The sequence below is a fragment of the Cydia fagiglandana genome, chromosome 24, assembly GCF_963556715.1.
Source record: "Cydia fagiglandana chromosome 24, ilCydFagi1.1, whole genome shotgun sequence".
In the NCBI taxonomy this organism is placed as follows: domain Eukaryota; kingdom Metazoa; phylum Arthropoda; class Insecta; order Lepidoptera; family Tortricidae; genus Cydia; species Cydia fagiglandana.
The window spans coordinates 6,202,768-6,214,056 of NC_085955.1; positions in this window are offsets into that span (position 1 = coordinate 6,202,768).

Genomic DNA, 11,289 nt, shown 5'->3' on the forward strand with positions numbered 1-11,289 from the left:
TACAGTAGCGATTTATTTATTAAAACTAAATTAAATAAACAAAAACCAACATAATAAAACTTAATACTAAATACCTACATGCACAAAATTTACCCTAAGGCCCATTAGGCCCGGTGACAAAAAATTTGGTGCGGTAAATTGTGACAAAAAATTTGCTGATGATAACAAGAAATAACATAAAATGTTGTTAATATGATGTGTACTGCAGAAGGGGGTGCGGCAAAGACTGCTAATCCACCACTGAATTTAATTAATTTAATGATAATGACCAGGGTCTGTCAAAAAAAAACCGGCCAAGTGCAAGTCGGACTTCAAATAGGTTTACCTGTCATCTATAGGTAAAGAAATATTTTGTGTATTTTTTTTCAAAATTTAGACCCAGTAATTTTGGAGATAAAGGTGGGGGGAGGGGGGTTAGTCATTTGGCCTCCATGTTTAAAATTCATTTGTTTATGTAAGATGTCCGTCTTTGGGTCAGAAATTTATATATGTGTACCAAATTGCAATTTAATTGGTCCAGTACTTTTCGAGAAAATGGGCTGTGACAGACAGACAGACAGATAGACGCACGAGTGATCCTATACGGGTTCCGTTTTTTTCGTTTTGAGGTACGGAACCCTAAAAATAACAACAAAATAACCCTTTGGATGACAGATGTAAATTAGAGTTTCACAATATCCTTCTTACTAACATATTTATTTTCTTGAAATATAATGAAACAAGTACTTCTCTGATAATAAAAATAACAAAAACGCATGAAATAAAGGCTATTACTATTACTAATAGAAATGGAAATATCCATATTGCGTATTGCAATTGTTTTGTGGTTCCCTTTATTAACCACAACAGAACCATAACGGGGGTCACCTTATCAAATAATGTTATGGTCTTAAGGCCTGTTCACACATGCGAACTGTAATAATGCAGCGCACGTAAGGCACACGCAGCCCGTGTGCCTTTATGGTAAACCTGGGGCTCCATTCAGCAAAAGATACCTTTCATGTATTGCTCCTGCCTCCACAGGTCCTCAAAAGTTTTGACACATTTTGTTTATAAAGCTTAGAATATGTTTGTGACGTTCCACGACGAAAGGTACCTTATGGCGGTCGGCGCTTATGCCATTATTATCGGCACCCCAATACTAATGCGGTACTACGCGACGTAAGCGCCGATCGCCATAAGGTACCTTTCGTTGTGGAACGTCACATTTAAAGGTGGAAAAATTACTGTCCTGGGTCAGACTTGACTCACGGCCTCTGGATCGATACTCCAGCGCTCTGAGCCACCAAGACCTGACGACCGGTCTGGCCTAGTGGGTAGTGACCCTGCCTGCGAAGCCGATGGTCCTGGGTTCGAATCCCAGTAAGGGCATTAATTTGTATGATGATACAGATATTTGTTCCTGAGTCATGGGTGTTTTCTATGTATTTAAGTATTTGTATAATATATATATCGTTGTCTGAGTACCCACAACACAAGCCTTCTTGAGCTTACTGTGGAACTTAGTCAATCTGTGTAAGAATGTCAAAAAAAAAAAAAAAAAAAAAAAAAAAAAAAAAAAAAAAAAAAAAAAAAAAAAAAAAAAAAAAAAGACCTCATCCATAGCCAGCAAATCTTTCCACCAAAAATTATGGGTCAAGGGGACCCTAGCGACATCTATTGTAAGACCCGTACCGTGTACCGTGTATTAGTGTTTATTGCTGATTTATCGCTTTTAAGTAATATGCTCACCTGACTGCTGAGTTTCTCAAGGGACTGCAGTATGAGGTTCTACAAAAAAGGAGTAATAAATAATAATACAAGTCTAGCGAGAAAGCAAATTAACTGTGATAAAATGTATGATGGAAACAATTTGCAGAGATCTGTGTCAAGTAGCGCAATATGCAATAAAATCGTTTTAAGTGGATTCTACTATATTCATATTGATCATCACATAAATGTTACTTTATAGGGCCGTCAGGTTCTCAAATCGCACGCAAGTAACATTATAATCGTAAATATCGTAATTTTAATTGGTGATTAATTGATTATATTTCCGTAATTTGTTTTGTAATTTTCGAAGAACGTTTTGATTAAAGTTGCAAGGTTATTCTTTCTTCGGACGCCTTTTGTACGCTATTTTACCCTCTTGTAAATTTCCTTCTTAAATGGATGTATCAGATGTATGCATCAAAATCTTTAAATTTGAAAAAGACGGCAAATAACGTTTTAGTAATAAAAATACGGTAAAATTAAAAACACATTTCCTATTTTTTTTTAATTCTTTATCATCAGGGATCATCATTTGACGCGACACATAATACATGTGTGAAAATAATGTAATATTACAAGTTTTCTCAGTTCGTAATGTTTTTGATCAAGGTCACGTTTTCGTTTTCTCGAACGCCCTCTGCTGTCCGCTTACGCTAGAGGACATCGCGACATTGAAGCGACATTGCGCTATCTCCTCACACACGACCCCTGACCCCAGGGGTCGAGTCAGGAAGTCTAATCTTCGGAGTATAATATACTGACCATGGGGCTTTAAATCCAGGGCTTGATTTTGCTCGCTAAACTGAGCTACTTTTACTGTGGGACCAACCCTAAAATCGGGGAAAATTTTTTGGCTTTTCCATAGAAAACGTCGATATCTGATCAGCCAAAATATATGAAACAGTAAAAAAAATTTCCGGGATTTCGGGGTTGGTGACATAATAAAAGTAGCTCAGTTTAGCGAGTAGAATCGAGTCCTGGATTTAAAGCCCCATGGTCAGACACACCCTGTAGATAAATGCACAGTTTCTGAAGAAAGCTTGGAATACCTTTGTCAACTTTTAGGGTTTGTTGATGACATTGGATTGGAGTGACTTTGCGCTGTCTCTTCACGCACGACCCCTGACCCCAGGGGTCGAGTCAGGAAGTCTAATCTTCAGAGTACGATATAGAGATAGATGCTCGGTTTCTGAAGAAAGCTTGGAATACCTTTTTCAACTTTTAGGGTTTGTTGATGACATTGAAGTGACATTGCGCTATCTCCTCACCCACGACCCTCGACCCCAGGAGTCGAGTCAGGAAGACTAATCTTCAGAGTACGATATAGAGCTCGATACACGGTTTCTGAAGAAATTTTGGAATTTCTTTGTCAACTTTTAGGGTTTGTTGATGACATTGAAGCGACATTGCGCTATCTCACGCACGACCCCTGACCCCAAGGGTCGAGTCAGGAAGTCTAATCTTCAGAGTATGATATAGATAAATGCACGGTTTCTGAAGAAAGCTTGGAATACCTTTGTCAACTTTTAGGGTTTGTTGATGACATTGAAGCGACATTGCGCTATCTCACGCACGACCCCTGACCCCAGGGGTCGAGTCAGGAAGTCTAATCTTCGAGTATGATATAGATAAATGTGCATTTATCTATATCATACTCGAAGATTAGACTTCCTGACTCGATTTCTGAAGAAAGCTTGGAATACCTTTGTCAACTTTTAGGGTTTGTTGATGAGATTGGAGCGACTTTGCGTTGTGTTCCAACTTCCGACCCCGTAGGTCGACACTGATTTAAACTTTCCCCATTTTTACACATTTTTAATTACGATAATATTAAAATTATGTTCCTCCGACGTGTCAAGGACGGTATTGTCCCCGTGGTCTCGGTAAATAACAAGTGTGAATTATATACCTACTAGATGAGAACCCGGCTTCGCTCGGGTATAATAAAAGATAATACTCATTTTGGATTAAATAATTATTTCATTTTAGACTAAACGTTTATCAAGGCGGCGGTTACCTATCCCATCTCCGAAAACTTTATACTTATGCGTTTATTAAAACCTCGATCTTTCCCCTTTTTAGTTGACCTTAATAATAATGTTTGCCCGAAGAATCATTGCCAACATTTTGGAGAGCCCGGTTTATTGCAGGTTTAGTTCGAAAATGATTTAAAATGATTTTTTTTGCATTTCTATAGTGATTATAGTAACCTCTATAGTGATTATAGTAACTGATATTTAAATAACCGGACCTAACCTAACCGGACCTAACGTAATCGTTTTTTGTAAATTTTTGCCCCCCCCCCCCCCCCCTAAAATCATCCAAAAATTCGAAAATTCTTCGAATGACCCCGTTTCCTCCTACGTCATGCTACCATCATCCGATGTCCCGACCCCCCCCCCTAATTTGAAATGACGTAATTTATGAATAGCCCCTAACGGCCTAACCCACTTTTCAATCTCAAAGGACGGAACCCAAATTTCATAATTTCATGCACCCATCCAACCAACCCAAAGTGGGTTAGGTTAAATAACCTTTTTTTTTTTACGTGGAGTAATGCATTTAGGCATTCCGCCTAGCCGGGGAACTAGGACGGATATGTCGGACTCGTGGCCAAGGGGCCAAATACCGACTAAACCCTCCACGGTATGCCCGTCTCGCAGCAATAGTGACGGTGAACACGGAATCGCAGAGCATTCTACCGCGAACACCGCCTGCTGCCGACAGCCGAGGCTGTCCCCTCCTTGGACCCGAAGGCCCTGGAGCCGAAGCTCCCCCTCTCGAAGGAAGTATGCAGGGCGACACCACACACTGATCCCTCATGACAACCTCCACGCCGGGAGGAGATGGAAAAACCCCGGGTTCCACCTCCTCAGGTTGTCTTAGCGATTTTTATAGAGGTGGTCATCCTCGTGGCCACCATGCCGGCGCCGGCCAGCAGTGGCAACCCCCCCGGCCGTCATCATAGGCCCTCTGCCTAGACGGTTACGGGGACCGCAGTTTTATACAGGTCAGCGGCATTCCTGTGCCCTCACGCGCCCAAAGGCGCCCGGCCCGAAGGCCCCATCCGCGACCGTAGCCGCCCGGCCCGAAGGCCCCTTCCAGCACACACTCGGGTGAACTCTCCCTAATTGAGAGGACACCCTGTGCGGAACCCCCTCAACCCCCCCACGACAGGACATTGGCAGCACCGGTAAGGAATCACTTGAAAATCAAGAGATTATTTACCGTTGCCCCCGAGGTGCACCGTCCAAGAACCCTTCCCTTACCCCCGGATCAATTAGATCAAGAGGAATGAGAAGGGACCTGGCGCTCTGGGAGGTTTCCTGTCCGTAGCACCCCAGGTTAAATAACCTGACCTAACCTCACCCACTTTTCTGTTAGGAGTTTGGTTCTATAAGGATCGCAGTTCCAACCTAACCTAACCCCCTTTTCTGGTAGCAGTTCGGTTCTGTAAGGATCGTAGTTCTAACCTAACCTAAACCATTTTTATGGTAACAGTTCAGTTCTTCAAGGATTGCAGTTCAAACCTAACCTAACCCACTTTTCTGGTCGTAGTTCTGTTCTGTAAAGGCAGCAGTTCTAACCTAACCTGCTTACTTGTTGCATTTCGGTTCTGTACCTCTCACCTAAGGGGCTGTCCTTAAATTACGTCATCGTATTTGACCATTTTTGAATTTTTGACCCCCCCTCCCCCTAAAATCATCCAAAAATCATGCTTCGAATGACCCCGTTTCCTCCTACGTCATGCTAGCATCATCCGATGTCCAGACCCTCCCCCTTATTTGAAATGACGAAATTTATGAATAGCCCCTAACGGACTAACCCACTTTTCCATCTCAAAGGAGGGAACCCAAATTTCATGCACCCATCATGGCACTAAAATGTCAGTATGGAAGTTGTGAGTACAATTTCATCTCAATTCACCTGACGATTTATAAAAAGACATGCTGACGTTATTTTTATTTATTTTTACTTGAATTTACAAAAAATATATCTTATATAAAAATAGTACAATTTACTACAACAATCAGTCTTTTGCAATTAAATACATATAAATAAACGAATTAAACTAAGTATATCATATAAAGTTAGCCTTTCACAAAACCAAGTATAGTAAGGCTATGAGGTATTCCACCAAAGATTAGCAAGGACCATGATTCTATCAGAGATGTGCAAGGATGCGTAGAGAGGTAGATTTGTTTCTTTAGAGTGAATATTAGAATTACTTCAATTACCTATCCTCACTCAGCGCAGTCCTGGAGGACAATTTGTATTGGTTCTTACAAACACATTCCTCGCTATGCATCCCCACATCCCAGAAGAAACCACAGCTTTACCATCTGTCAAACACATTCTTCTCAAAACATTTTTTTGTTTCAAAATGTCTAAAACTTGAAATGACTTACAATTTAAACATTAAAGTTTTTATTTGAATTTTAATTTTGGATTTTCTCCCCTTAATACAAATTTGAAAAGAACTGAACCTAGTTAATACATTTTCATCATTTGAGTGGTCTTCGGGCCGTGATGTTTAACTTTGTTTTATAATACCGTCCTGCTCTTCGTCTCCTTTTAAAGTGACATAATTAATTCCTTCAGCATTTATGTCAAGCTGTTGTAACAACTTCTTCTGTACCTCCTTGTCCCTTATACCACATACTAAGCGATCCCGCAGTGTTCGATCCAAATCTTTAAAGTTACAGTCGATGCTCAATTTCCTCAATTGTGCTATGAAATCCCTAATCTTTTCCCCCTCCTCTTGATACTTTGTATGAAATTTATAAGACTGGATAATTTCATTTGGCTTCGGGTGGAAATGACTATTCAACTTACTAACAATTGTTGTAAAGGTAACCTCACTTATTTTAGTTGGTGCTATCAGTGATATAATCAGATCATACAAGTCGGGACCACACACAGCTAATAAATTAGCTTTCTTTTTACTATCATCTTCAATCTCACCTGCCTGCAGACAGAAAGTAAACCGTTCTATGTAATTTTTCCAGCAGCCATGTGCCACATCAAACTCCCCAAATTTGATGCCCATTTTGCACAGTGATTCCTACTCCTATGCGTTTTTCACTCAAATCACACACTTAACACTGTAATTGCACACTATTGTCCTAGTTTTTCTCGTCGCCACTAATATAACTCACGGTTAGGGGTCCAGGCACATGCTCTAGTCCAGGTTCGCGATGACAGACTGCATTTTCACAAGTACCCCACTTTTTACACAAATGTCAAAACCTACCCTCATTGTCTATACATAACAATAAGTGACCTTAAATAAAAATAAAATACCTAATGTAATAAATACTTGTCCATAAGAAACAAAACTTTGTGCATATAATTATCATTATACATACCGGAAAGTCATCAAAAAAATCCAGAGAGCTCTTCGATACAGAAGCAAATGATTTTGAGATTTCGGATGCTGTAGTGTGGATGTATTTTTTTTTATCTCCACAACCTTATTAATCCACATTTGTCTTGCAGTCTTCTGGCTACAGCATTCAAAATACTTGAAACTATCTGCAAAAAATGAATATTGTATGGGTATATAAATACAGATTTTAAAAGTATAACTGGAACTGGAAGGGAGGATTAGAGCCACTTGCACCATCCCACTAACCCGGGGTTAAGCATTTAAACCGTGAAGGCAGGCGTGGCTCACTCCGTGATTTCGTCGCTTTGCTACAGGTAGCTAAAAGTACATCCGTTCCGCCCTAATTTTGGGGAAAGCCATAAGCCGTGCGTGGCGCTGTCGCCACCTAGCGGCCATATCTGTGCTGATCGTAACAGACACGTTTTGTTAGAGAGTGAGTCTTCTGCATCTAGTACTATTATTTATTCTGTCGTGAAGGCCCACTTGCACCATCTCAATATCCCGGGGCTAAGCGGTCAAACCGTTAACCCAATGTCAAATTGTACTGGTAATCATGGTAACTCCAGGTTTAACCGGTTAACCCCAGGTTAGTGGAATGGTGCAACTGAGCCTAACAGTGTCAAACTGTACTGGTAACCATGGTAACTTAACTCCAGGTTTAACCGCTCAACCCGGCCTAACCCGGGATAGTGAAATGGTGCAAGGAATAATTTCACATTTTTTTTGGGTAATAGAAAGAGTTTATACATATTAAGTAGCTACATAAAATAATAATAATGATTCATGGATACATGTGTGTGGACACAGCACATTAAAGTTCAATTTAGATTTAATCTTAGGAAAAGCACTTACCAAGATTTATATGACTTATATTTATATCACATTATATGTATGCATCTGCTGCATATTATATTTGCAAGTACTTTGTGTACAGTCGGCAAAGCTATTAGCTTGGTATGGTACCCCTGTATAAACATTTGTATGCAGAATGCTAAGCTAATTTTTGCTGATGGTACCTGGCAAATATTTTACCGTGACAATAGTTACATACAGTAAATAAATCTTTACGAACCGCCCTTCGTTGCATTGTTTTTCAGCGTTTGTGGCAAGGTTTGTTCAGGTAACAAAATTATTTGTCAACAACATGACAACAATAATAAAAGATTGAAACAATTATGTCGGTCAAAGATACTCACGATTTTCGGCATAGGTTTGTTTTACGCGGCGGTGCCGTGTCATCGTTAGTAAGTATAGTCCTCCTCCTCCTCATCGTTTTCGATGACGGCGACCCCAAATAAATCGTTGACGTTGTCTAGCGTGAACCCTGGCTGGCCAGGCCGAACTTGGCCTTTAATAGGTACTCTATTGCACGCGTGACAATAAAGTTGGCTAGCTGCGTCGAGCGTGTACACGTAGGAGGGCTTAGGTTAGTCACAAACAGAGACCCTTTACTGAAAATTAAACTTAATTTCAGACTGGTAAAGCACAAACTTTTGGTTTTACCATGGTTTTACCCGTCAATCAATGCACAATACAAATGATTGTGTGTCATCTGTCACCAGTGTCATCTTACACTGACAGTAGTCGTTTTTTTTAAATAGGCTTACCCACACTCTCACCAGCAATCTGTCCAACATGCATGACGGACGTAAAAATATTTACAATTTCTGAACGAAACCATAGAGCTGTCAAATGTCAACCAACAAATTGAGCCTTTAGTATTGTTTGTCGAAATTTTTTCACTTTTAAATGCAAAATACTCGACAATATGAATTTTGCGGATACATGTTCTCGATTCAAAAGTGATATTTTTTCAAGCTCTTTCGATTGAGCATAATTTCATTTAGGTCTACCGTTAAACCGGCTCGCGTTTATATATAAAGACTAGATGAAAACCCGGCTTCGCTCGGGTAAAATAAATTATAATAATAGGTACTAATTTTGAATTGAGTAATTATTTACTTTAAGACTTCAAACCTTCATCAAGGCAGTTACATACCTATCTCATCTCCGATAACTTTAAATCCATAACATACAGTTTAACTGGTTTACTAATATGTGGCCGAAAATTGTATGGCAAATGATCACTTCCCAAACTATTTTTCCCATAGTATCATTTGGCAAAACTATCAGATGGCAAACCAATGTTTCGCATATATAACATGTCGCAAATGATTATTTACAATATTATTGTATGGCAAAATATTTAGTTGGTCATGTTTCAAAATGTCTTTTATTGTTATGTCGAATGTATTGATAGGCATAAATTATTTTTCGCCTAATATTGTGATGCATACTACTAAATACCCTAATAATATAGTACTCAACTACTCATGGTACAAATTACAGTAGCATTTTATTTCGTTACGTAGGTAGTTTTTTCGAGATGTGCAGTTCAATGATGGAGGTAGTAATTTTGTTTACTACATTTCTGGCAACAGTTTGTTTTCGTGGGGTCGCAATTCTTACCTAACCTAACCCACTTTTCTGGCAACAGTTCGTTTTCTTGGGGGTCGCAGTTCTAACCTAACCTAACCCACCTTTCAGGCAACAGTTTGTTTTCGTGGGGTCGCAGTTCTGACCTAACCTAACCCACTTTTCTGGCAACAGCTCGTTTTCTTGGGGGTTGCTGTTCTAACCTAACCTAACCCACTTTTCTGGCAACAGTTCGTTTTCTTGGGGGTTGCAGTTCTAATCTAACCTAACCCACTTTTCTGGCAACAGTTCGTTTTCTTGGGGGTGGCAGTTCTAACCTAACCTAACCCACCTTTCAGGCAACAGTTTGTTTTCGTAGGGTCGCAGTTCTAACCTAACCTAACCCACTTTTCTGCCAACAGTTCGTTTTCTTGGGGTCGCAGTTCTAATCTAACCTAACCCACCTTTCAGGCAACAGTTTGTTTTCGTGGGGACGCAGTTCTAACCTAACCTAAGCCACTTTTCTGGCAACAGTTCGTTTTCTTCGGGGTTGCAGTTCTAACCTAACCTAACCCACTTTTCTGGCAACAGTTCGTTTTCTTGGGGGTCGCAGTTCTAACCTAACCCACCTTTCAGGCAACAGTTTGTTTTCGTGGGGTCGCAGTTCTAACCTAACCTAACCCACTTTTCTGGCAACAGTTCGTTTTCTCGGGGGTCGCAGTTCTAACCTAACCTAACCCACCTTTCAGGTAACAGTTTGTTTTCGTGGGGTCGCAGTTCTAACCTAACCTTACCCACTTTTCTGGCAACAGTTTGTTTTCGTGGGATCGCAGTTCTAACGTAACCTAACCCACTTTTCTGGCAACAGTTCGTTTTCTCGGGAGTCGCAGTTCTAACCTAACCCACCTTTGAGGCAACAGTTTGTTTTCGTGGGGTCGCAGTTCTAACCTAACCTAACCCACTTTTCTGGCAACAGTTCGTTTTCTTGGGGATTGCAGTCATCTAACCTAAAACATGTTGGTACAGTCATCAAATCTATTAGCGTAGTGGCACCCGTCCATGGAAATATGTAGATACGTTTGTTAAAAAAAAAGCCACCAACAGGTCAAATAGCCATCAAAATATATTATGAAAAGTAAGTATAAATAAAGCAAACGTTTTTTGACAATTAAGAGTTAGCTAAGTTGAAACATTTGCTCAGTGACTATTTGTCTTAATGAATTTTGGTAAATCAATAAATATCTTGTATCTTGTATCTTGGTAAAATGAACATCTACTAAATAAAATTGTGATCAAATAAAAAGTATGCGAAGTTTCAATTTTGGCAAACGTTATTTATTTATTTTATTTATTTATTAAACTTTACACATAAATTAACAGAATGACACCAAAGCACTTATGTGGTATATTACATTATAATATTAAAATTCTAAAAATTATGTAACAATAAATAGTTAGGTATAATAAAACATTTGCTTAGTGACTATTTTTCTAATTAAATCGTGGTAAAATGAACATCTGCTAAATAAAATTGTAGTCAAATAAAAATTATGCTAAATAATAATATGCTAAGCATTGGTTTGCCAACTAAAAGTACTGCAATAAGTTGGTTGGGAAGTGAAATTAGGCGAAAAATATTTCGGCGAGATGGCAGTACACCAGTTTAACTCTAAACGTACTATTCCGATATATCTTAAAACAAATATGTATGTAATAAAAAACCGGGCAAGTGC